The 24,148-nt window shown below is 41.2% G+C and overlaps 1 pseudogene; it reads right to left on the reverse strand.

Annotated features, from left to right (window-relative positions):
• Positions 1-20,129, reverse strand: part of LOC103663352 — a 75,899-nt pseudogene extending 55,770 nt beyond the window's left edge.
• Between the last annotated feature and the right edge of the window lie 4,019 nt (positions 20,130-24,148).

The following is a 24,148-nucleotide window of genomic DNA, read 5'->3' on the forward strand; positions in this document are numbered from 1 at the left end:
CTCATTTTCTAGGGAAAGAAAAAGTGACATTGAAGTGAGTCTTGAGGAACAAGGGAAAATCTACGAGATAGAGATGTGGGGGAGGTTATTTTAGTTGGAGGTAACAGCATGAATAAAGCTACGGGAGGTTTATAGCTGACTTATTTGGGGAAAGGCGAGTGGTGAGATATGACTAAAGATAGATTATGTGGTGTAGGGAAGCCAGTTTGGGGGTCAAAGGAGGAGAAGATGGAGTTAAAAGGGTAGGTGGCAGCTAAATTATGAAGGGCTGAACACTGGGTAGAAAAGACAAAAGAGAAATCACTCCTCCTCTCCCAGGAAACATTGGACTTTGAGAGGCGATGTGTCCATCATGACTGTGTCACTGGGTCTTTAGCATGATGAGAATTTTAGGGTGAGTTGGAGTGGACATTGCCAGATTTGTGGGAGGGGTGGCTAAACCTGCCTGCTGCCTGCTCTGCACAGCCCAAGAGCTTTAAGAATGGTGTTACATTTTTAAATGGTTGATAAAAAGCCAGATATGTGAAACTTACATCAAACTAAAATTTCAATGTTCACAGATAACAGTTTTACTGGAATATAGTTATGCTCATTTGTTATGCACCGAATGCTTTTTTGCTACAAGGGTAGAATTTAGTTGTGACAGAAAACATATGGCCCCCAAAGCCTAAAAAATGTATCATCTGTTTGCGTTTTGAACATTTTGCTGAGCCCTGTCCTAAGCTGTTCAAAAACAAAGAAGTAGAAACACCAGAGAGGAAGCCCAGAGCAGGATTGAGCCCTAGAAAGATGGCTGAAGTGTTATAGAACTTAGCCCACAAGATGCTTTAACTAGATATATTAGTTATAATAAATTTAACTAAATTTGTTAATTCTAGGGACCATGGTTTCCCTAGCATTTATTCTCCTGTAGTATACTTTGAAGCTATATAACATGCCATACTTTTAGCATGAAATATGTGAATTAAATGTATATATATATTTAATTCAAAATGATTTATGGGAAATCTAGAAAACTATGTTGACAGTTGTGGTTGACAGGCATTCTCAGAAGCATTTACATGAATGGTAATACAGAAAAGGAGTATCTTTCAGAATCGGAGATCCAAATCAATATAAGTAAATTACTGAAACCTTTTCTAACCTTTTCAAAATTCATCTCTCTTTATGAGAGCAGTAATGTCAATCACACATTTCTGCTTTAGTGTGGGTAATTTTAAAATTCTTTTCATAAGGCTCAGAGACATTACGTTATATGGTGTCTTTAAATTTTCTAAAAGCAATCCTTACTTACTTCTGTACTCAGAAAAAAATCATAATCACATATTGATCCAATTTAAGAGGAAAATTTATAATTGAGAAATTCTGGTTAAAGAAAGGTGAGTAAAGGATGTAGTACAGTGATGGAAGGGAAAATTTGGTTCATCGTGAGACCATAGTAGAGTTTTCAGAGCTCTCTGCCAGTTGATGTATAGTATCTCAGACCTGGATCCAGCATTCCCAGCTGAGAACTTCTGTCTCAGGAATGGAGGTTGTATTGACCAGTGTTCAGCTGCAGCAAAGAGAAGCAACTAGTTATTTTAAGCAGAAAGAGACTTAATTCAGAGAATCAGCTACTTATGAAATCAGGGGAAATGCTGGTGGAGCAGGGTCTAGGATGCGTCTTTGGGAATGGCTCCTGGGATACTGCAGAACTTGCCAGCCTGGGGAACAACCATCTCTTTTATGAAGATGGGCAATCAGTAGGCTACTTCTGGATCAGGAATCTGTTGTTGCCACCCCTGTCATTGATGCCCATGAAGGTGGAAGCTGAGAGCACCCAGCTGGCTGCTGCTGCAGAAATACATCTCTATAACCTTATTTTCCAGGGAAATTCAGCCAAAAGCAGCAGGAAAACAACCTCTGTCTCACTTTGATGTTCTAAAACTTGCACAAGTGCTTCTCATTGGGGAACCCTAATAGAACTCTAGCTGCAAGAGATTGTGGGAAATGTAGTTTTTAGACTTCTAGCCTCTGTGTGTAGGAGGATATCCTTAGAGGCAGGAGAAGAGAATGTTTGTTGAGGCTAATCACCTGTATTCATTTCCTAATACTGCTGTAACAAATTACAACAAACTGTGGCTTGAAACAACACACATCTATTATATTACAGTTCTGGAGAGTCTGACACATGTTTCACAGGGCTAAAATCCAGGTGCAGCAGGGCTCTGTTCCTTCTGGAGGCTCCAGGGGACAATCCATCTATGCCCTTCCTTGCCAGCTTCTAGAAGCTGTCCACATTCCTTGGCTCATGACCTCATTACTCCAACTTCTGTTTGCATCATCACACCACCTTCTCTGACTAACCTTCACATCTCCTTCTTCCAAGGATTCTTGTGATTACATTGGGCCCACCAGATAATCCAGGACAATCTCTCAAGATCCTTAATCACATCTGCAAAATCCCTTTTTCCACATAAGATAACCTAACCACAGGGATTAGGATGTTGACCTCTTTGGGAGGCCATTATTCAGCCTGCCCCATTGCCTTTATGCAAATGGGTGAGGGAGGGAACTGATGTTTCTTGAATATCTGCTATACACCAGGAATTTCATATATATCCTCTTATTGAACATTCTCACCAGCCTTTCAAAGTGGACACTATTATTCCTCTTACAGATGAGAAAATGAGATTCAAAGAATTTCAAAAACTAGCCCACTGTTCAGTGATAAAAAGAAATGAGCTATTAAGCCATGAAAACACATGGAGGAACCTTTAATGTATATTGGTAAGTGAAAGAAGCCGGTCTGAAAAGGCTACGTACTGTATGATTCCAACTATATGGTATTTTGGAAAAGGCAAAATTATAGACAGTTAAAAGATCAGTGGTCTACGGGAGTTGGGGTGGGGAGGAGGAGCGAGGGAGAGATGAATAGGCAGAGCACAGGGGATTTTTAGGGCAGTGAAACTATTCTATATACCATAATGGTGGATACATAATATTATGCACTTGGGAAAACTCATAGAATTGTGCAGCACAAAGAGTGAACCCCATGTAAATGATGAATTCATTGATAATAATTTATTACTATTGGTTCATCAATTCTAATAAATTTACTAAACTAATGCAAGATGTTAATAATAGGGGACACTCTGGGGTGGGGAGGTGGGAATATATGAGAAATTTGCACTTTCTGTTCAATTTTTCTGTAAACCTCAATTGCTCTAAGAAATAAAATCTAATAATTTAAACAACTAACAGTAAAAACTAGCCCTGCTGGCATGTGGCAGAGTCCATAGGTAATCTAGAAATGTTTGGCTCTAAGAATGCATGAGATTTTAGTGATACTGTGAGTTCCAGAGACGCTGGTGCCCTCAGATTTTCATAAACCATCTAAAATCTGACAGTGACGGTCTCATCCCAGAAGGTGCGGGTCTGCTTCATTTTTCGTCATTAGGGGTTCTTTTGAAGTGCTCCCAGTTGATAAATTTGAATCGGGTTTAATGGGTTTGCTGATAGGGAACTGTTCATTCTATCATCTTTAAGTAATCAGTTCCAAGTTTTTCATGGGTTGTACACCACCTACATGTGAAACCTGCTTCTTCCAAAAGTAAATAAAGTGCTTTTCACGTGAACCAATCCTACCTGCCTGACGATCTCTTAACAATAACAATAAAAAAGGCATCGATTTAACTCTAATCTGATATTGGGGAAAAACGTGCATTGATAAAAACAATAATTTGGCCAACTGTTTAAACTGAGAACTACCCTTGTACCATCTAATCTTTATGTCCTTTGAGGGAGAGAATGGTGTTATACACTTAAGCCCTTGAAACTCTAATTTTTCTGCCCTTTGTATATAATGTCTTATTTATTTCTTAAATGAGATTCTATCATCAAAATTCATAACTACTGGTACTCTTCCTTCCCCCATCTTGTAACTTTTATGCAAGTGATAGTTTTCTATATATTTTTGGTAGAAGGATATAGATTAGGAAATATAGATGAATAAAAAGACAATAAATAAAATCACAGAACTTTTAACGCTTGGAAATAACTACTGTCGACATATGTTTATATCCTTCTAAATGTTCCCAATGAAAAAATATGCATATATATCACATATTATTGGGTTTGTCACATAAACTCACTGTGAAGAGTTAACAAGCTGTTCAGGGACCGGGGATCCCCCTGATTTTGCTGTTCCCTTCTTCTGTATGCTCATTTCCAGCTCAAAGTCCATGATGGCTACCCAAGCTCCAGCCATCATATCTATTTCATCCTGCAGGAATGAGGAAGGGATGAAGAAGAGCACACCCACTCCCTTTAAGGGCACTTCTTTATATCCAATGGGTCAGAACTTAGTTGGGGAACTATTTTTTTTATTCCAAGTGGCCCTATGCCCAACTAACCATCAGACATTGTACTAAGAAGGAAAGGGAAAATGGATACTGGTAGACGACAATTTTTGCCAAATACACGTTTCAAAAAATCATATTAATTTTACTATTTTCCTAACATGATTTTTTCATGTAACAATATAACATTAATGTCATCCTAAGTCATATGTATATAGTATATCTATCTATCTATCTATCTATCTATCTATCTATAAAGTCATTGTTTTGATGATGTTATATTACTTCATAGGTACAAGTAATTAATTCTCTATGAGTAATGAGTTTTTTTCAAATTTTTGATATTATAATAAAACTTGTGGCAAGTATTCCTGAATATAAATCTTTTCACACTTCTTTGTCTGTTTTTGAAAATACATTCTTAAAGTGACTTACTCTGGTAGAGTAGTGTTTCTTGAGTCAGATAAGTAGAGACATGGTAAAGGCTTTTAATATGTATTTTTAGAAAAGGTCAGTGGATACAACCAGTTAGTAGCAGCTTATGAGAGACAGTAGTGTGCATTTCTCCCCGACTTCTTAGTCATTGATATCATATTGGCATCTTGAAATCAGCCACAGTGGGAGTATTTACACCATGGAAATCAACAAATGCTACAAATAAGAACCTTTTTCCCTTCTCCTGGAGAGCTCATTGTGAAACATTTGCTAGCACACAGCTGCAAAGTACTTACAAATCTTCAATCCTAACAGTTTAGGAGGATTTATTATTTTCACCTCAAAATCCATATCAGTGCTTAAAATAGTAATAATTCCAATTGTAACTTCTGTATTTCAATACTGATAACTCATATTACCTGTTGTTATCTCCAGATTTTTTTTCATGGCTTGTTTAGAGATGGAAAACAATTTTGGGTATATTTGGATATATTTTGTACCCCACCAGATCAGTGTAGTCCATTAAGGACAACCGAATTTTGCAGAGATTTGGCATGATTGTGTGATAATTCCAAAGGGTACTGTACTTTGGAAAATTGTTATTTATAAAAACATTTTAAATAATTGCTTTGGCACACATTGTTGATTTATAAGGAAATTCAAACTTGGTGACTCATAGAGAAGAAAGGGGGAGAGTGATCGGAATCTCCAGGTCTTTGTCTAACTTTCCATGATCATCTCATACATTCCATTTACGCCCACAGGTGGGGTTCTTCCAGACCTCGACCCCTGCACCCTGCCTCAGTAGCTAGTAAATCATTCTGTTGATCAGATTGCATCATTTCTGTTGCAGTGGAATAAAAGTTTGGGTCACTGAGTAATCTAGTTCTAGGAAGCTATAATTCTATGAGAAATTATAAATGAAAGGGAGGCAGCCTGGCACAATGAAAATAGTACTAAATTAGGAATCGAGGTCTCCAGAAATCTAGGTCCTATTTTGTCACTGGGCTGTGTAAGGAATCTGATAGATTCCTCTGTCACATTTCTACTCCACAGTCCTGATTCACTGATCTGGCCAACTAAATTGGTGCTCTGCGTCCCCTCACTACTCCTCCTAGGTTTTTCCTACAAGGACCTACAAGGAGCTACTCAAGAAATTCCCATGTAGAAGAGTAATAGTTTTCTGCCTGATAAGAGCACAGGAGTAGCTACTTTACCTCTAGCTAACTATATACTCTGAGACAAGCCTTATTTCTCATCAGTAGAATGGGGGTGTGTGAGGATAAGATTCAATTTGTGAGTCCTAAAATTCAAAGATTCTATGAAACCAATTCACCTGCCTAGTAACTGTACTGGAATCAAAGTAGCCTGACCGGTAGAAATGAAACTCCCATGTAAGAGGCATTTGATCTAGCTTGCACAGAGTGCTGTATGAGAACATGATGCTAAGATGTCATATTTTATGTATGCTCTAATTCGGTTCTCACTGGAAGAGAACAGTGGTGATGTAAGAGGCTGTTTATGAGATTATGCCAAGGGGGAATGCTTGTGCCCTGTGACAGTAAAGGCTATAATTCACTTACACATAGACATCAAATGTTATTGCAAAGTCATTGGGAAAATTCTAATTATCTTAAAGTCATCTGTAAAATATGTATCTTGTTTTAAGTAATAGGAATATGAAGTAAGATCAAATTCTGGATCGGAGCTGCCCTTCATGCTGACCACCTATGGAGCATTTCAAATTGTATAGCCTCTGCACTGTTCTCTTTTCTCCTAAGTATCATTGACAACTGTCCCCCCAATGTAAGTTGCAGGGTACAACTGAAATCACCACCCTACCCCTCAAAATATCTTTTCCATCCACACTTTTGAAATGTTTGCTACTTGAGATGGAGAAATCCTTTTTCTAGGTTTTTATCTCCAGTATTCCTTTGTGAAGAATATTGCAATATAAATTGGTCACAAACACTGGTAGAAATGGACAGAGCAACGGCCAAGTGTATCAGTTTTCTAGGACTGGGGTAAAAAATTACCACAAACTTGGTGGCTTAAAATAACAAATTTATTTGGTCATACTTCTGAAGGCTAGAAGTCCAAAACCAAGATGTCAGCAGTGTTGGTTCCTTCTGGAGTCACTAAGGGATAATTCATTCCATTCTTCTCTTCTAGCTTCTAGTGGCTGCCAGAAATCCCTGGTGTTCCTTGACTTGTAGACCCATCACTCCAACCTCTGCCTCCAACTTCACATTACCTTCTCTGCTCTGTCTTTCTGTTTCAGATCTTCCTCTGCCATTCTCTTACAAGGCCACCTGGCATTAGATTTAGGACCCACCTTAAATCCAGGGTGATAGAACCCTAACTTAATTACATCTTCAAAGACCCTTTTCCCAAATAAGATCACATTCGTAGGTTCTAGGGCTTAGGACATATATTTTTGGAAGGGGAGGCACTATACCCAGAGAAACTCTGATAAAAACACTGATACCTAGGATAATACATTTTGATTGGAAGAGATGGTAAAAAAAAAAATTTAAAAAGGTAGCATCAAGATATTGGGTTGGAATTGGGGGAAGAGCTGGGAGTGGGAGAAGAAGACATACTGTCCATTTTACTGGATGGGCATTCTGAAAGTGGAGTTGATAACGCATGAAGAAAACTTTGCCTTTGAGCTCTCCTTGCTAACCAAATTCGTTGGCTTGACAAATCACTGGTTCTCTGCTGATACCAACAGGAAACCTAGGAATGAGACTAGAACTGAACAATCATGTGGCTGTTGGTTTTTCTGACTTCCCATTTGTCTGATTATTTGTTCATCATCCCTTTAGCAAACATTTATAGAGCACTTACTATGCTCCTGGAGCACGGTGGGCTATCTCCTCAAGCGCATTGTTGGCATTACCTGTCTCTGTTCGCACCCAGCACTGGACTGGATGCTCAGTGGAGCTGCATGCTATCAAGTCAGTCACTAAGATTACAGTCAAGTAGAGTAAAAATTGCCCTAGAAACACGTTAAAACATTTATAAGTACACTCACATGGTTTTCTCTGTCGGAATAAATGGTTCAGACATAGCAAGCAATCACAGCACGAAGATGAATGGAGCACATCCTAGGTGATTAGCTTTCTTCTAACATTATTTCTATTATTTTATTTTTCCCTTTGGCAAGTTTACAGAATTAAATTTATGAAAATTGTAAATGTATTTCATGTGACTCTAGCCAAAACCACATGAGCAGCAAGGAGAAATGTAGCAATTAGAAACTTCCAAAACTGAGTGAGCCAGAGGAAACTGTTAGGGATATTTTGTTTGCTTGTTTATTTAGAAGTCACTGTTGTGCAGTTGGAGACCTGGGGTCAGACAGGTCTGGGTTTGAATTCAGATTCAACCACCCCTTTCTGTGTGATACAGAAAATTCCAGAAGAAACTTGTGCAATCTACAAAAGGCTGGGTTGCCTCATGGCTCATTTGAATGGAGCCCTCATAAAGGCAACAACAGTCAAGTAACCCCCAACACGTTGAAAACAGTTTGAAACTCTACTGAAATCTCATGGAGATGCACCAAAGAGGAAGTTCGTACATGGTACACAGTATACTTTCTTAAAATTCCCTCTCTCTCATCCCTTTTCCCGTATTTTGCGCATCACAGATGGCAGTTGACTAAAATTCCCACTTCTCATCTTTTAAAATTCTGTTAGTTCTCCCAAAATTATCTGCTCTCTAGCTTTTCTGATCTTAACTTCCTGCCCTTTTAAATGTAAATCACTGAGATGGTTTTAGCTGGGTTTTTTTCAGTTCTCTTGACTACTCCCCTCTCCCCAAATCAGATCCACAAAGCATGAAGCAAACCTACGCAGAAAAATTGGGGATTAACTGGGATTCAAACTGAGCAGTCTGATTTTGCTACTTACTAGCTAAGTGATCTTGGACAAGTCACCCTCAACTCTGTGATTCCCTCCCTTCCTTCCTTCCTTCCTTCCTTCCTTCCTTCCTTCCTTCCTTCCTTCCTTCGGTAAAGCCAATAAGACCAACTTGGTAAAAATGGTTTGAGGATTAATTGGAATAAAATAATGTATTTTCAGATTTCTGTCACAGTGCTGGCCCATTTTAGGCAACCAAAAATATGCTAGTCCTCTTCTTACTCTTTTCTCTGTAGACAGACCTCTGTGTAAAGACAAATCATAACCAAAGTCTACTTGGTCAGTGTGGAATCATATAATACATGAATGAAAACCGTAAAGGCACCATGCTAAGAATAATTGATGAGTTCATGCCACCATGAGAATGTTTTGCAATGGCTACCACAGCCTGGGTGTATACCTTCCACCAAGAATTTGTTTTTTCTAAGAATCCCCCAAATAAAGGAGGAATGCTCAAATAGTAGACAGTCAAGAAATTTCCAGTGTCTGCTATACTGGATCATTTTTATTTTTTATTTTTTGGGCGGGGGGGGGCTCTTTCTGTAGTTTCCATTCTGTGAAATTAGTGGTCAATTTCCACATGGCTGGAATATGCCCGTTAGTACAATGCATCTTAGCATCACTAATGCCATCGTGTCAATATATATATAGTGTTAGAAGTATTTAGTCAATTAATGGATTTTTGAATTTATTTTACTCCGAAGTTGGCTTTACCTTCAAAATATATTTTTATTATTTGTTGCTATTATTATTATTGTCTTTTTCTCCATCTCCCTTGCTCCCTTTCTTGGTTCTAGCCATCCCCATCTTTTGTGGAGAGGCCAGGATGGACCACTGAAAGGTCTGTGACTCTTCCTCCCCTTCACAGCAGGGTTACCCTTCACATAGCAGTCGGAGTGGTCTTCATAAAAACACACATGAGACCATGTGACTCCTCTGATAGTTTCCCACTATTATTTTATCTGGAATAAAATTCTAACATCCTACTTTGACCTTGAGGGCCTAACAAGCTGGCCATGTCTCTCTGAGAACACCTGCTTCACTCCTTGTGCTGGGTGTTGCAGCCACACTGGCTTGCCTTCTCTTAGCACATTTGCTCTCATGTTCCATCTGCCTAGAGTGCCTTCCCTCCATCTCTTAGAGACGTTCTCTGGCTGCTTCTTGTTATTCGAGTCTCAGTAGACACTCTCTGGGCACTTAATCTTAAGTAGACCCGTCCCTCCCCCAATCATTATTATGTCATTCTGCTGTTTTCATACCATCCACTACCCTCTGATATTTTGAACTGATTGTTAATTGATTTAGTTGCTTATTGTTTTTCTCCCTCCACCCAGTCTCTGTGAGACTACATGCCTGGATGTATCTCTAGTGCCTGGAACATAATAGGAGCATGATAAACATTATCCCGATGTACAGGAATTTGCCACGGCATGCCTGTGAAGACCGAACAAAGCCTTGATTCCTTCCCCTTCCTTCTAGATGTCTTTCCCTCATTTAGAATTGTTGCTTATTTGAGTCCCCAGCCTCTCTGCGTCCTTTCTGGGAAGGAGCTTTTTCACACCAGGTTTCCTGCACCCCCCTCCTCCCCTAGCAAGGTTTCTCTACTCCAAACTGCCTCTGCTGTGTGCAGAGTTACTCTCTCCCTCAGTTTTACTTATTTAGTGTTGAATGGGCATATTTGCATGCACAAATATTTGAAATGGCAATTAACATGTATATTTGAGGTTATTTTAAAATATCTTGATGGCTTCCTATTTTCTTTACTTCCGTGGCTCACTATTTTTAAAAAATATTTATTTATTTTAGAGACAGAGAATGTATGATGGGGTGGAGCAGAGAGGGGAGGGAGAGAGAATCTTAGACAGACTCCACTGCTGAGCATGGAGCCGGATGCAGGGCTTGATCCCAATACCCTGAGATCATGACCTGAGGTGAAACCAAGGGTCAGGAGCTTACTCAACTGCACCACCCAGGTAGCCCCAAGGGCTCACTATTTATTCTGATTTTAGGGATTCTGTGTCTCTCCATCAGTGTTTTCAGGTCTATACTAACCTGAGTCAGAGTTTTGGAAAGCATCATCTTTGAATACAGTTGAAAACCACCATTTTAATCCCTTTATAGAACCTAATAAAAGATTTCAAAACTCAGTGCATTTCTTCCTACTTCTACCTGGCTAATGAGCCTGTCTTCTTTTAGGCTTCAGCTAGAAAGGAATTGGTTGACAATTATCATTGTGATTATTTCCTATTACGGAAAGGGTTTCCCCCTGGATACAGTGGGGGGATACAGAGAAGAATAAGACCAAAGCCCTTTCCTCTGGAGCCTCATAGCTCCACAGGAGGGAGATATCAGGACTAATTACCTTAAGACGGTATAAAACATTGGCCATCCCCCAAAGCTACCAATTGTTACTGAATGGTTTTAGTGGTTTCCATGACAATTTTCCAAAAAACAATGGCTTATCTCTTGTGGTTTGTACATAAAGAAAATTTTTCAGCTAACTACACTATGGGGGCAAATGGATCTATATCAATTTATCATTAAATGTGCAAATGACCAAATTAGTTTTTTTTTTTTAAGATTTATTTATTTATTTGAGAAAGAGACAGAGGGAGAGTGAGGGGAGGACAGAGGGAGAGAGAATCTCAAGCTGACTCTGCACCAAGTGCCGAGCCCAATGCAGGGTTTGATCCCATGACCCTGAGGTCACAGCCCCAGCTGAAACAGAGTCAGACACTCAACCAACTGTGCCACCCGGGTGCCCCCAAATTAGGTTTAATTGCAGTTTTGGAGTGGTAATTATGCAGGTTTTTCCCAATCTACTGACTCCACATTCTCAAATTGTTTTTAGGATTGTTTTTCCCTTCATTCATGGAAAGTAAAGTGTTAGGGGTTGGGGCACAGAAGAAGGAACCCAGAATCCAGAAGAGGTAGTATCGGTTCCTAACTTAAGGTTTCAGCCAGGTCTAGTCGGACAGTAACCTGAATCCTTGGGAGAACAGAGAGTTCTTGGATGGCAGCATTTCCCAGCTGTGCTTAATTCCAAGTGGCATCATCTAGAGAGTGTGTCAAGGAGAGCTTGATAGAAAAGTTGGTTGGGAAGCAAGTCCTTTGCTGTGATGCTGAGTTTGAAGAAAATAGAAACAAAGAGACAGATGCTGGGCACTATGGCTCTGCATTAATGTAATTGGATTTTCTTCCTTTCCTTCTGAAACTCCAGTGGTCTTACGATGCAAAGATTTAGAGTAGGAAATGCAGAGCAAATTGGTTTTTGCTCTCATTTAAATCAGTGGTTTGCTGGATTTGTAAAAAATATCCATTTCTATTTTACTACTTTCTATACAATATTTCTGGGAACACATTGAATAGTGATTCCTTTTTTATTTTTATTTTTTGAGTAAAATGTCACCACTGTATAAGAAGAGAGACCAAGAGTTTTTGTTAAACAACAAAGCAGCATCTTTTAACCTGAATTTTGAGTCGTTTCTTAAGGCCTTCTGCCATGAATAGATAATTCCTCCAAGGACATCAGCATTTGAAACTTAAGAAACCAGATACCTTTAACAAGTCCTGCTAGTTTTCTCTTTCCAGGCTTATTCCTTTACATCTCTCACTTACTGAGCTATAAGTTGATGTTCCTTAAAACGCTTCATTCTTTTTTGCAGGTAAACATTTTTATGCCACCTTAATAGAATCCCTCTGAGTTCTACACAAACATATAAAGCTACAAAAATTTTTCAAAGACTTTTTATTGACAGTAAAACTTAACCTTTCCTCATTTTTTTTTCATGTTCTTAATGAATATAACTAGAATTTTAAGATTGGAAACATCCACACAAATCTCTAATTTTTTCTAGGAAACAAAGACCTGGAGATGCTAAAATGACTATCTAAAGGACTAAAACTCAAGTCTTTGACCATCGTTCTATGGTATTATCCACTTAATCAGGGTAGGGATGGTGAGGCTAGGGGCTGGGTAAAGGAGTACATGGTGGAAAGAAGCAGCTGTTCAGCTGAGCTGTGATCTATGGCAGGAATTATTAATGACTATGATCCCCACGTTTTGGGGACATTCACCTCTTTCTGGCGAATTTCCCAGGGCCTCTACAAACAATAGATGTGACAGCTATGTGGTCAAGCAGTTTTGGGTAGGCGAGCTCATTCTTGAGTATGGTGGCAAGGCAATTGAAAGAGTAGTGCAGTGAATACTTATTTCTTCTCGAGGCTCCATCTTCATCTCTTCAGGTGGGCAGCAGTGAACAGCAGTGATGGGCAGCAGTTCAACCCCTGGGTTCTGGAGCCCATCACTGAGTTCAAATCCTGGTTTGGCTACTTGGATAGTTTTACTTGGATAATTTAAGGCACATTGCATCTTTGTACCTCAGTTTGCACCTTGATAAAGTGAGGATAATAATAGAGCCTGCTTTATACATTTGTTAGGAGGATTAAATGCTCTCAGATTAAAATGATGTTTCGTGCTCAAAACAACAACAACAACAACAACAACAACAAAAACCATTGGCCTTTTTAATCACAAGAGTTTGGAATTCTTTTTTTTTTTTTAAAGATTTTATTTATTTATTGGACAGAGAGAGAGACAGCCAGCGAGAGAGGGAACACAAGCAGGGGGAGTGGGAGAGGAAGAAGCAGGCTCATAGCGGAGGAGCCTGATGTGGGGCTCGATCCCACAACACCGGGATCATGCCCTGAGCCGAAGGCAGACGCTCAACCGCTGTGCCACCCAGGCGCCCCAAGAGTTTGGAATTCTTAACCCAAGGTCTGGATTTCAGTCTTTGGACATGTGAAGGAACAATTTTGGGCCTCAGTTTTGCTACCTCTGAAATAGTCTGTTGCATAGTCTCTGTTGTTCCCGAACTTGAGTTGTTGCAAGGACAAGAAATCACGTAGGTAGACTCTGAAGACTTGACAATTATTAATGTTCCACTCTCCCTGCCAAACACTTTCCCAGTGGAAATGAATGATGGGACCATAAGTTAAAATGTATACTCTAACGCTGAAACATGCAGTAGTGCTTTGAAGGGATTGAGATGCCTTTCTGTAGGAGCGGAGTGTGTCACCCTTGCACCACCCGACCCGAATAAAGAAGTGAGCCAGAGACATTAAGAACATCACTCCTCATCTTTCAGCAGGCCACACGGATCTGAAAGCAGGGCCACTGCCTCATTATCCTGATGACTCACAGAGCCAGAGTACTTCCGCTCTCCTCTGCTGTCCTTTCAAATTAAATTCATTGTTTTACAAGATGTCTGTGGTTCCCAGAAATGACGTAAGCAGTATATGCCCTATTCAAAGCCCGACATTTGACTCTCAGGGCGGTCTCCCAAGGGATCTGTACCCTGCCATTCGCTGTAACAGCCACTGACAATTCCAGTAATCCCCCTTTTTCTTTCCTAACAGAAGATCAGAGAGGATTATGGCTACACGAACTCCTTTATCAAAAAGTCTTGCAAAGCCTACCGTAAAAAATGTGCCAAACACATAAGAAGAAAAAAAAAAAAGAATTCCTTTTGAGACTATTGGCTACAACAATTGAGCATTTGACCATCCACAGGGCAAAAAGCAGGCCTTTAATAGTTGCTTAAAAGTTAAATGAGCAGTACTTGTTAATACATGTTAGTTAAGTAGTTAGCTCACATTAGTCCCTTCAGTCTCTTGTCCTTGAAACAAACTTGAAATACTTTTTAAATTTAGCCTGAGAGGCACAGTTTCTTTAACATCTTTTGTCACATGAAATCATTTACAAGCAGCAAATATAACACATCCTCACCAAGGAAACCACACCTGTCAGCAGCGTGGCTGGTCAGTAAGGAAGCTTGCACGGGAATATGCCCGAATGGTGACTCAGCGGCTGCCATTCCAACCACGCTCCAATTTTTTTAAAGGATGGTGTTTGTCAGGTGTTTTTATAAACCAAACAAAAAGGTCTCCTTATTCTCCCTTCCCTTGTTAACATTTTCCAATATGTGTAGGGATGTCAGCATTTGAATTTTAATTTTTTTAAAGATTTTTTTCTTTATTTATCTATTAATTTATTTAGAGCATGTAAGCAGGGAGAGGGGCAGAGGGAGAGGGAGAGGGAGAGAATCTTATGCAAACTCCCTGCTGAGCCCAGAGCCCGACTCAGCACTCTATCCCAGGATCCCGAGATCACAACCTGAGCCAAAACCAAGGGTTGGACGCTCAACCAATCGCACCACCCAGCTGCCCCTGAATTTTTAGAAGCCTGTTAAGTAACTAGGGCAAGTATTATTTTCTCCATTTCACAGATGAGGAGACTGATGATCATTGAGGTCAACGAACTTGCCCAAAAGCACAGAGCCACGTCTCACATCCACGTTTTTCTGATATCATGCTGGTGTGAGCTCCAGGGGCGCTAGCTCTGATAAGGAACACTTCAGGTGCCCCTCTCATGGCACTGATTGCAATAGGAGCCCCTTGGGTTGGATGCAGAGCAGCAGTGTTGTGATAGCCACATGGGGATGGGGACTGGTAGTTTGGGAATATAAGACACACAAACCTTGCCATAAGAACCTTACATTTCAGGAATAGTGAATGGTGCAGGCAGGCGTGTTATTGCAGAGAAACATCACTAGCTGGAGTATCTGCAGAGATTTTCTCTGAAATAGGCGTGTTGTGTGAAGCCCTGATTGCCAAAGGAGTGTAACTTTTAGGGGGTGTTGGCTGCTGTAGGATAGACACAAATTATAATATAACCTTTGTATTATATGTATTATATGTAATATATACTATGTATCTATAATAAAACAGTTTCACATTTTTAGTGACTGCTAATCCATCAGCAATTCACCCAGAGATTTCCCTCTTGTTGGGTTCTCTTCAGGGATATCCTTGTCTCTACTTCTAGCTACTTCATTAAGTTTTTCCTCTCCTTGACAGATGCTTTATGATGACTGTAATGGCATCTGTGGACCAGTAATGGGGCCCTTTGCATGGATTATTGCATTTAAATTTCACAGCAATCCTAAGAGGGAGGATTATTCCTATTTTATAGAGGAAGACACTGAAGCCTAGAGAGGATACCTTACCTAAAGTTACTAAGCCTGAAATTACCCAGAAATTTAATAACAGTTGTTTTATTATATTCCACAGTTTTGTGGGTCAGGAATTTAGGCAGGACTCAGCAGAGAGGGCTGAACTCCATTCCAGGTGACATCAGCAAGGATGGCTTGTCTGGGGCTAGATCATCTATTTCAAGATGGCTCACCCAACATGGCAGGCAACTGGGTTGTTAGCCAGCACACTCAGTTGTTCTCCGTGTGGGCCTCTCCATGTAGCTGCTTGAGCTTCCTCATAGCATGTTGATTAGATTCCAAGAGTGTGTATTCCAGGAGTCCAGAAATGGAAACTGCCAATCTCTTTTAAGTCTTGGTCCCAGAAACTGTCATGGCGTCATTTCTGCTATCTGTCATTGCTCAGGAAGTCATAGAGTTCTCCTAGATTAAAAGACAGGAACATAAACCTGACCTATCAAAGAATTTGCAGCCTTGTGTAATCTACCACAGAAAGGATGAGAATACAGATTGTAGTTATGACACCGTATTTTCTCTCCATTAGTACAATACCGGTGCATTTCTTGATCACTGCGTTTATCTTCGTATGAGAGTGACTAGACCATGAGCTCCTTGAGAGCAAGGATCTTGCCTCTTACATCACAGGTGAGGCATAATGCTCATCTAAGTGTAGCTGATGATCTGTAAAGCTGAAGGAATGAATGATGAAGAGCTGAGTTCTAGCCCTGGCTCTGCTTCGAAGGAGCTCTGTTGGTCCAAGCAGGATATCAAACTACTCTGGGCCTTGTTACTTGCACAGTAAAATGAGAGTATGGGATTAGATGATTCCTATAGGCTTCCTTTTCTCCAGTACTATCATTTATTAGTGTTCTCAGGCTGCTATAACAAAATGCTTTAAATCAACAGGTGAAACAACAGACAGTTATTTTTTCCCAGTTCTGGAGGCCAGGAAGTCCAAGACAAAGGTGTTGTCTGATTTGGTTTCTGGTGAGAACCCTCCTCCTGGCTTGCAGACAGCCACTTCCTGCCATATCCTCACGTGGTGGAGAGAGAAAGCATGAGAGCTCTGGTCCTTCTTCCTCTTCTTATAGGGACACCAATCCCATCATGAGCACTCTACCCTTATGACCTCATCTAAACCTAATTGCCTCCCAAGGGCTCTGCGTCCTAATACCATGACCTTGGGGGTTAGGGCTTTGACATATGAATTTTAGGAGACACAGTTTAGTCCATAACAACCATTCTATGAATCTACTCGAGATAATTAATTACAAAATAGAGAGATCTCAGATAGGGGTCTCAATGAGAGGAGACCAGGAGTCAAGAAACCTGAGCATGAAAAGAGGTGTAAAGGAAAGGATTGTTTTATTAACAAGAGCAAAGGATGTGATTGAGAAGAGGGATGGACTTTAGATTTAGGTGCAAATACTTGAATTATGCTGATAGCACTTGGATCAAAAGGAGGGAATTTGATGGAGACCTTTTCAAAGGTTGAGGACATTGGACTTGGGAAGTATTTGGCCACAAGTGGTAGGAGAAAGTTATAAGTCAAAGTGGACTCCATGTTTTGTACCTGGGTGATGGGGGAATGCAGATTTACCTAGCATCAGGAGTGGTTCTCAACTGTGACTATACAGAGAATTATCTGATGAGCTTTTAAAAAATCCTGATGGCTGGACTCCTCCCAAGATGACTCAATTCAGGTTTTTTGGAGATGGGGCTGGAACATCACTATTTTTCAAAGACCCCAGGTAAATCCACTGTGCAGCCAGGGTTGACAATTTCTAATTAGTTAGTTCAAGGCATAGATTTCTGGCTGCTGTGGAATGATAAAATACCGAGGATTGAAAGCTGATAGCCACCAAATAACCTGGGATGTGGGTTGTATGGTATATATATTATGCCTTCCAAAGATGCCTACAACCTAATCCTTAAAACCTGTGAATGTGTTAACTTACATGGCAAGGAAAATTAAAGTTGCTAATCAACTGACCTTAAAACAGGGAGATTATCCTTTTTTATCCAAATAGGTCCAATGTAATCACAAGGGTCCCTAAAAAGAGAAACAGGGAGGTAGAGGAAGAGAGTCAGAGGGAAAGGTGGCTATGGAAGAATAGTCAGAAAGATGTGACTTTGTTTGCTTTGAAGACAGAGGAAGGTACGTCCAATCAAGGAATGGGGGCTGGTCCTAAAAACTGGGGAAGGAAAAAAAAAAAAGCTTCTGCCTTAGAGCCTCTAGAAAGTAATGCAGCAGAATGCAGCTTGGTTGACCTAAAGCCTTTGTTTTAGCCTGGTGAGACCTGCGTCAGCCTTCTGACTTACACAACTGTAAAATAAATTCAGGTTACTCTAAGCCACTGAGCGCATGGTCTTTAATACAAGTGGTCAGTTCAGAAAGTCCTCCTGGAGGAGATAAATTTTGATGAACTGTTATGTAGGGACATTGTTGGTGGAGGAAAAACTCTTAAATGTTAGAATTTAAATCCATCAGGATTTCTTTTTAAATCTCAAGTCTATAATACCTACCCAGAATGTTTGAAATCAAAAGTCAAAGGAATAAAACTATTATGTGATTGTCACTAAATTCCTCGATGGAGTTAAAGGCAAGAAATTCTGGGGAATTTTTCTCAGCAGCGTTACTTGAATTGTGATCAACTTCCCTGATTTAAAGGCTGACAAAATACTTGTTTTACCTGGATGGTTTTAAATTACTTAAGTCAGCAAAGAAACAGATAGAATCTGCAGCTTCCAGACAGCTCATCACCTGAATGTAAACCGGAATTTAATATTCCTATCACTCTCCTTTAATCAGATCTGTAGACTCTGCCGATGGTTTTTCATTGGGCCCTCCTGAATAAAAAAAAAATTGGATAAACACACACACACACACACACACACACATAGCGCCAAAAACCTTCCATATGTACATTTAGTCATTAAAGTACATTTATTGAGGATTTATATATGACATGACCTGTGTTATGGATTCATCAGTGAATGTGACAGGCAAAGTCCTTGTACTAATGGAGCTCACAGCCTGGTGGAGAACACAGACAAGTAATGGGGTAAGTTACAGTAGAGTAGAAAATATAAGTTTGCATAGGAGAATAGGGATGGGGCAACTGACTCGGTGTGGGGACAGGAAAGGAAGAGTAGGTTGGGGTTGGGGGGGGTGGGCTTCCTGCAGAAGATGATTTCAAAGCAGCATCAGCAAACCCTGGGAGACCGTTAAAAATGGAAATTCTCAGGATTGTTAAGCCAGACCTATTAAGCCTGAAATCCTGGAGATGAGACACCAAAATCTGTGTGTTATTAGATCTCTGAGTGGTTCAGATATATGCTAAAGTTTGAGAACCAGAGGATCATACCTGGGTCAGACATTAGAATCACTTGGAGGACTCTCACACTGTCACTATTGCTGTGGCCCCTCTCCCAGAGACACTGATCCAGTTGGTCTGGGATAGAGCCTGAGAATCAATATTTTTAAAACCCTGGGTGTTGTAATGTGATTTTCACATGCATGCAAGGTTGAGACCACTTCTCTAACCTGACAGCTGAAGCATGAGTTAGCCAGGCAGTGAGGGCTGGTGAGAGGGCAGGAAGGGTATTACAGCCCAGATGTGAGAGAAAGCCCACGGTTCCTGGGATTTGTTAAGGTTAGAGAATACACAAAATGAAACTCCATGGCTTAAAATAAGGTTCATAGTTATAAATTTAAGTGTTTATTGCAGTACCTCTTAAACTTTAATGTGCATAGAAATTATCAGAGGATCTTGTAGAAACACAAACCCTTATGCAGTAGGAATGTTCTATCGCCCCAGCTCCCCCTGAGTAGGCACGTCAGGGACCAGATGGGGACTGCAGAACGATGGAGCTATGCTTCAGCCCAGGGCCAACAGAAGGGCACCTAGCTGGGGTGAATTGCAGATGCCCGCTGCTGGGTGTGTATGTTTTGAGGGTAAGGAGGAAAGATGCATCCTAGCACAACCTCCCAGCCTGTTCTGCTGATTATTTTCCATCAAGGTCGTACTGCTTTTAGCTCAGCAATAACCCTCCAACCCCCAATCTAGCTGAGTGCATCCCCTGGCCAGGCCCGCAGAGCCAGCTCATTAAGTGACCGCTGGAGCTCTCTGTAACGTAGCAGCCAGCCAGGGAGGCGCTGGTCGAGGAGGGGGGCTCTCCGGGGACCTCTTTTCCCCCACTCCCTCTTCCCACCTCCCCTGGTTGACAGCGGCGGTGCCTGCGGCAGAGCCTCCCTATGCAGTAGCCCCTTACACTTGGCTCGCACTTCTGGGCGCTGTCCATGGTTGCAGCATCTTTCGGCGCGCCACGTCAGGAGGCCGCAGCGGGGCCCTGCGATTGGCGGAGGAGCCCCTCGCCATCCCCCAACACCCCCGCCCTCGCGCCCGCCCCCCGCACCCCCGCCCCCGGCCCCAGCCGCCTCTGAGCGGCAGGAGGGAGCAGCGGTCCCTGCGCTCCGGCTGGCCAGTGTCCTGAGCCCCAGCTTCTCTCCGTGGGCAGAGATCTTCCTCTGCGTCCCGCCAGGTACCCCTAGTCCGAACCTCTCACGAAGACATGGAAGAATTTTTGCAACGCGCCAAATCTAAACTGGTAAGTTGGGGGAGCAAGGCTGTGTGAGTGAGTGAGTGAGTGTGTGTGTGTGTGTGTGTGTGTGCGCGCGCGCGCGCGCGCGCTGGCGCGCTGATGAAGAGGAAAGGGCATTGCAGCAGAGAAGGAAGAAACAACTTTGCCACTTAGTTGTCAGGGTGAGGGCTATCCCCTAGAAAGAATCTCTGGAGCTCTGGTCTTTACAGCAGTCAGTGTGTCTCCAGAATCTTCCCCCCGCAGGCAGAAAAAGTGCTGAGCTGGGGGTGGTCGACCAGGCAGAAGTTGGGTCCTGTGCGTCCAGCTTTGGTTCCTTTGGCATGAGGTTGGAGAGAGGTAGATCCAGCCAAACTGCAATTTGCTTCTGAAGGCTAGAGGGTTAATGGGTGTGGTGCTTCTTTTGAAAATGAGCCCAGCCTTGTGCAGATGCAGTACCTGTAAGTGTAAAGGGGAGGAAAAAGAATCCCTTAGAACTATACCTTAGCTGGAGGTGGTGGCAAAGGGTAAGAAAGGAAGTTAGTGTGCTGGCTAGGAAGGATGTGTGGGGCAAAGGCACAGTTTACCCAAGCATCCCTCACAAAGACCTTGCTCCAGTGCAGCAGTGAGGATGTTCTAGTGTGAATCATGTGCCTCCCGGTCCCTGTTCAGATCTGTGATTTGGGCAGACACAGAAGGGGAAAGCCCCAACTGTTGCTGATGATGTGGGGTTTGCCAGACTATTGTTCTCCTGGGAGGAGACCAGCATGTTGGCCCGGCACAACTGTACCACTGTCCAAAGAGTGAACTGTGATTTTATTGTGTGTGTTGACAGTTGCTACATATTCTGAAACAACAGATTCTAGCAGCTTCCTAATTCCAAACTGTTTTGGCTCTCCAGCATAGCAGTCATAAACATAATGGAAATGTTTCTGTTTCAACACTTAGGAAAAAGCCTCTGATCATTTAGAAGCAATATCTTTAATGAACAGTGAAAGTACCTTTCCTGGGCCTGGCATAGGAGGAAATGCATAATTTATGATGCCTTTAACCTTTAAACGTTCATAGAAGACAAAATACAAAGTCTGTATTACGGTGACATCTTCATCACAAGGCAGGATATTTGCAGGGTTATTACTGTAACGTATTTATGCTTGCACAAAAAAGGGAGTTGTAGACCCAAGTGTGATTCTTACAAGGACTTTATCTTTTAAAAGACCATTAGTGTTGATTAATGCTAATGTACGTATTTCATTTTCTACCTTAAGCCTCCCAGAGAGTCAAACCTTTGTCGGGTTTTCAGAATTGAGAAAGTTGGCGGTCATTTCTGTGTTTATTGCTGACCCCCTAATAGTTTTACTTGAGCACATGAAGGAAAATAGTGATTTCAGGAATTGCGTGCATTACTGATAGTGTAAGTAAGCTCTCTGTTTTCATTTTTGTTTTTTTTTTTACCTAACAATGAGTAAGAAATGGTCAAAAAGGAAAGTTGATTATGCCAACTTATTTACTTATTTATTTTGTTGGTGAGTGAAAATGGATGGTCGTCATGGATACATGCACCCATGTTCCCCTCCTGAAACATGTATTTTAACAACAAACATTTAGATTGTGGGGTCTGGTGTGAGCAAGAGATTTGCCTCATTTCTGAAGAACAGTTGCTGGAATGGAAAAATTTCCTATTTCAGAGCAATCATTTGAAAGTAATGGGTAAGTTTATTTACCGAGTCCCTTCATTAGATGAGCAATTTGCTTTACATCATTAAAAAAAAAAAGATAGGAAAAAGAAGTCGTTATTTGAAATACTGTTCCTAGTTTCCTGTGTTAGCCAGAAGGACAATTTTGCTAATTTGTTTTTTCTTGGAATAGATTTCTTGTTAGAGATCACAGTCTTTCATAGTCAGCTACAGAAAAGGTGTTTTGGTCACTTTTGGTGTCACAGTTCTCCTGATAAATGATATTTTCTAGGTAAATAAAAGTTTTACTTAATTTGCAACATTAACTACAGTAGTAGAAAACCTTTTGTTTTAGAGGATAGGTACTCTTTGTTTTGGAAGAAAAAAAATCAAGTCCATTATTATGACATTCATTTGTGAAAAGGATATTCATAATAAATTGGTACTGCTTAAAAAAATCAGGCTAATCCTTTGGGAAACATTTTAAGGAGAAGAAAGTTATGCTGGCTTTCATTTAAGCCTGATTAGACCAGAATTAGATAGAATTTAGGTGTTATGCTTAAGCTGTTTTCTGCCAGAAGTTAATATAGTCTTATCCTCATGATACCTTTGAAAAGTCTAGCTGGCAAGGTTTTTTCTTACCTACTTGGCTTCTTGCTTTGATATTCTGTAGTCATGATGTGTATCTTTTAATAGGTTGGAGTAGTCAATGTCCTTTCCAAAGTCCTAACATAACCTCACCATCACTGAAACTAGCTAATTCCAATAGACAAAAGACATTTTAAATTGCAAAGTAGAGTAACTATTAGTCATAGATAAAATTTCCAATGGTCACAACTTTGGAGAAAGTGTGCATCATTTTTCCTCCTGACGAGGAGCAGTTATTATTCATCTGTCATTGTGAGGAGAGAAGCAGCTCTCCCATTCTAGGCCAAGCCCTGGTGTGGATCAGAAATCTTTGAAAGGGAAGGGATGTTTTTGAATTTTTGTCAGGTAGTTTGGGGCTTATTTCTGTTGAAATTGGGAGAGCACACTGTCAATTTTTTTCATCCCAGTCTTCTGATCCTTAAGCTGAGGCAGATTCACTGACATAATCCCACCCCCTCTTCCTCTAAATCTCTCCTTCTGATACATACCCTTCCTTCCTGAGAATATGCTGTATTTATCAGAAATGGCAAAAGCAGACCCCAACTCTGGCCTTGGTGAGATCCCTCCAGGCACTGAAATGCTTCTCTAGGGGGCCTGCCTTCCACCTGGTCAGGACATGCTTGGGTGCCTAGATCTTCTTGGTAAAAAAAACCTTAGCTGATGGTGGAGGTCAGCAAGGGAGGTAGTCACTTACTCCAAGCATGGTCTCCCGAAATGGCACCTTCTTGACAAATACGGAATGACAAATAGGAAATTAACACAATGATTGTTAAACAATCATGACAGTAGAGTAAGCGGTATGAGAGCAAGACCCCCGAGACAGTAGAGATGCTGATCAAAGGGTGGGTGATGCTGGCTGCATTCCCCTCCTGTGAGCGCTCAGCTATGTTTCTGGTTTGGACACCCACTGCTAGAGCTGGAAATGAGAATAAAAACACATTTTCTTTTTCTCTTGCCGGTACCCACCTGACTGGTCTTCAACCTGCCCATTCAGAGCTGGAATAGGGACAGAGATCAAATCCTATATAGTCCCAGGCTCGTCCTGAAGTTTTAGCTACGCTTTCCATTTTTAGTTTTGCCATTTCTATGGTGGTGTCTTAGTTATTCTTAGTTGTAGCATTTCTCTAGTAAGAAAAATTGAGGAAGGGAGGGAATGAGGGTTCCTGGATGCCCTGTGCTGTGATTTGGGAAATGTCCTCCCCTTTCACAGTGGTCAACTCAGAAAGGTACACAGGCCAAGACCACTTCATGGTGGCAGTAAATGGTCCAAATTCCCATGAACTTTGGGAGGAAGAAATGAAATAAATGAAACATCAGAGCCCTGGGGCTTTGGCTGGTGAGAAACCAAGGTCTCCACACTTGGCTACTGAGCCTCTTCCACTGCCTGGACCCCAGCAGCTGATGCAATTCAAGCAGCTGCTAATGGGTGTGTATGTTGGGGGCACTGCCATCCACATGCCCTAAGATGTAGATCACTAGGCAGCCTTGGGTGTTGG

Source organism: Ursus maritimus, unplaced genomic scaffold (genome assembly GCF_017311325.1).
Source record: "Ursus maritimus isolate PB19 unplaced genomic scaffold, ASM1731132v1 scaffold_34, whole genome shotgun sequence".
In the NCBI taxonomy this organism is placed as follows: domain Eukaryota; kingdom Metazoa; phylum Chordata; class Mammalia; order Carnivora; family Ursidae; genus Ursus; species Ursus maritimus.